Genomic DNA, 3,657 nt, shown 5'->3' with positions numbered 1-3,657 from the left:
ACTTGGCAGTTGTCGAGAGCTACAGGATGATTACGAAAGACTTCACTGTTGCTGCGGGCTTCGACGACTGCGATGTCACAAGCGCGCCGCCATTTTTCGAATGTTCGACTCGCGTTCCGATTGGTTCGCGGTGAGGGAATCCGGCGGCAGCTGCCGCAAAAATCGGTCCAGGACCGATCGGCGCGGAATGGGCTTTTCCGGCGGATCTCGCTGCCGCCGAAGCAGATTCCGCTCGCTCTCGCCGCCGAATGTCTCAGTGTGAACGCGCCATTACGGAGTGTAACGTGCTGCGGAACATTTTTTTTTTCTTTTTGTTCTCCTCGTGAAAGAGACTGCTGAATTTCGCATTGACGAACATTGAAGAACAGAAACGCACGTTCAGATCTTCTTGCACTAACAGAAATGGGTAGACGGACGGATCAGGGACCCTACTCAGGGCTGGGCAAAGATACTTTGAAATTGTATCGCGATACGATACAAGATACTCGGGCAAGAAGTATCTGAGATACAGATACAAGATACTCGTGGAATAATTGTATCCGATACGATACTTCCCAATTGTATCTGAAGATATATACTTCGATACATTGTGGAGATAGGTTTGCACTAGGCTTACCTACGAGCGCGACCGTGCAGGGACGCGACGTTCTCCACTGCCGCTGCGTGCGACGACGCTGCGGCCGGGTTCGTCGTTTTCTCCGACACGGCGCAGAAACCACGCACGAGGCAGGGTAACAGCAACAACGGGTTTATTAACCCAAGATGCAGCACAGTACGACAGTCACAGGCTTGCAGGCCGTAAGGGGAACTCCGCAAGACCGATCGAGTACGCTTGCCAGCGGCGCTAAGACTACCACACAAAGGGCAGCGGTCGAGCACACGAACGAGAAGCCGCCTGCTAGAGCAGCGCGTCAACCTCTCGTGCTAGCCTGAGAGCATCATCCCGCCACGAGCGAATCGTCGGGCGCATCTTAGCTCGTAGGAGAGGAGGATGTCACCAGCGGCCCAATGGGGAATGGCGCTGCGTTGTGACGTAGGCCCGCGCAGCGTAGCGTGCCCGGACATGCCAGCGCGGGACGGAGCCGACGCTTGGCTCGCCCAGACAAAGAGGCGCCCTGGCCGCCATCTTGGCGGTTGCCGGTGCCTAAGTGCGCCCGGGCTACGCGGCCGGCCCGCGCGCGGCAGCTGGGGAACGAGGCGCCAGGTAGGAGGACGCTCTCGATCCCCACATTCCCCCCTCCTAAAGACCGAGGCCAGCCTGTGAAAGAGGCTGTCCGAGGCCATGTGGCAAGGTCAGCTCAGCCGCAAGGGGGCTGGCCAACGGGGCAAAGTTCAACAGGGGGGGGTGTCGTCTTCCCGAAGGTACAAGTTCAAAAGTCGGCCATGATCGCACCAAACGTTTCATCAAAAGTTCCACCAGAAGTTGCCCCACCAAGGAGAGGCCACCGCCAGGAAGAATGTCCACAGCCCAGGAGGAACGGGGGTGAGACTGCACAAAGGCGGGCAGCCAGCCCGCTTGAAGTTCACCGGACTGGAGAGGTTGGCAGCCGGGAACGTACGAGGCGTGGCTGCCAGTTGCGTGCGGCAGCCAACCGCCGAAAGTCGCTGGGACGGGGGCCTCACAGGAACGGTAGGCCGGAACAGCAGGCAGCCAGGAACGGAAGCCGGAGCGACCACGCTTGGGCCTGGGCCAAAGCTTGAGTGGGCGGACCAGCCGCCGAGGGCGGCTGCCGAAGCTGCCAGGTGGGTTAGGCAGGGTGGAGGTGGCTGCTGGGCAGAAGGCAGGAACCAGGCCACAGCAGGGACCAGGGAACAGCAGGCCAGCTGCTCAGGAAGAGGCTGGTGGCAAGGTAGAGCCAGGCGCAGGGAGACGACCGGGCGACGCAGGAGTGGACAGAAATGTCCCCGACATAGCCGGCTTGCCAAAAAGGGGTGCCTGCCTGACAGTGCTGCCCAACAAAGGGGGCGCTTGCCAGGTTATGGCTTGGACAACACGTCAGACGGTATTTTCGGCCAAGAGGGCCTTCTACCACTTCCGGACGTGTGCCACCGCACCTTAGCGCTTATTCTCCATTCACTGTCATGGTATGGAATAAAGTCCAGCTACCTGTCAGTGGGAGAAAGGTTGCTTAAGTGCGTTTCCGCAGATTGTACCGATGGCGTGGCTTGGAGCCAGCCTTCTCACGGTTTTCCTGCGGTTCGGTGACCGCCTCCCCCCCTCCCAAGTCGTTGCTGCGGGCAACGAAAGGTTTGAGGTCGGAGACGTTAACTGGACCGCCGACTTGTCTCCCTTGGGAGTCAGCCAGCCTGTACACCAGAGGCGACACTTTGGTCTGCACTCGGTATGGGCCCAACCACTTGGCCGACAGGGAGGCAGAGATGCCTTTGGCGGCGTCACTCAAGACGTGATTGCGCCTGAGGACGAGATCGCCGACATCGTAATGCACTTCCCGATGCGACCGGTCGTATTGAGCCTTCTGTCCAGCTCGCGCTTTTGCCAGGTTGGAACGCGCCAGGTCGAGGGCTGCGTCCATCCGTGAGCGCAGTTCCGCCGCGTAGCCAGACGGGCCGGCTTTCGTGGCGGACGCCCCGCTGCCGCACCGCAGAACACGGTCCATGGGGTTAGGCAGCTCTCTCCCGAAGTTGAGGAAAGCGGGCGTGTACCCGGTTGAACGGTTCACCGTGGACCGCAAGGAGAAGCCTATCTCGTTGAGACAGGCATCCCAATCCCTGTGTTGCTGCGCAAAGGCTGTCAGCAAGGGCTTGAGGTTTCGGTTTATCCGCTCAGTCGGGTTGGCTAGCTCAGTCGGTAGAGCATGAGACTCTTAATCTCAGGGTCGTGGGTTCGGGCCCCACGTTGGGCGCCAGTTATGTGGAGATAGGTTTGCACTAGGCTTACCTACGAGCGCGACCGTGCAGGGACGCGACGTTCTCCACTGCCGCTGCGTGCGACGACGCTGCGGCCGGGTTCGTCGTTTTCTCCGACACGGCGCAGAAACCACGCACGAGGCAGGGTAACAGCAACAACGGGTTTATTAACCCAAGATGCAGCACAGTACGACAGTCACAGGCTTGCAGGCCGTAAGGGGAACTCCGCAAGACCGATCGAGTACGCTTGCCAGCGGCGCTAAGACTACCACACAAAGGGCAGCGGTCGAGCACACGAACGAGAAGCCGCCTGCTAGAGCAGCGCGTCAACCTCTCGTGCTAGCCTGAGAGCATCATCCCGCCACGAGCGAATCGTCGGGCGCATCTTAGCTCGTAGGAGAGGAGGATGTCACCAGCGGCCCAATGGGGAATGGCGCTGCGTTGTGACGTAGGCCCGCGCAGCGTAGCGTGCCCGGACATGCCAGCGCGGGACGGAGCCGACGCTTGGCTCGCCCAGACAAAAAGGCGCCCTGGCCGCCATCTTGGCGGTTGCCGGTGCCTAAGTGCGCCCGGGCTACGCGGCCGGCCCGCGCGCGGCAGCTGGGGAACGAGGCGCCAGGTAGGAGGACGCTCTCGATCCCCACAACATTTGCCAATTTTCTGTTATATATCAATATAATGAAGAAGCAAATGCCTATGTATACATAGATATGTGTTTACTTGAAAATTTCTCAACTGCGACCAGCTTTGCTTAATTTTAACAAAATACCTGTTTGATATATATGTAAA

The 3,657-nt window shown here is 59.3% G+C and overlaps 1 non-coding gene across 1 annotated transcript; it reads left to right on the top strand.

Moving 5' to 3' along the window:
- Positions 1 to 2,791: 2,791 nt before the first annotated feature.
- Positions 2,792 to 2,864, top strand: Trnak-cuu (transfer RNA lysine (anticodon CUU)). The gene has a single exon. It is a non-coding gene; the product is annotated as a tRNA-Lys (tRNA).
- Positions 2,865 to 3,657: the final 793 nt, after the last annotated feature.

This window comes from Rhipicephalus sanguineus, chromosome 1, assembly GCF_013339695.2.
Source record: "Rhipicephalus sanguineus isolate Rsan-2018 chromosome 1, BIME_Rsan_1.4, whole genome shotgun sequence".
NCBI lineage: Eukaryota > Metazoa > Arthropoda > Arachnida > Ixodida > Ixodidae > Rhipicephalus > Rhipicephalus sanguineus.
This window is presented reverse-complemented; position numbering and strand designations above follow the sequence as displayed.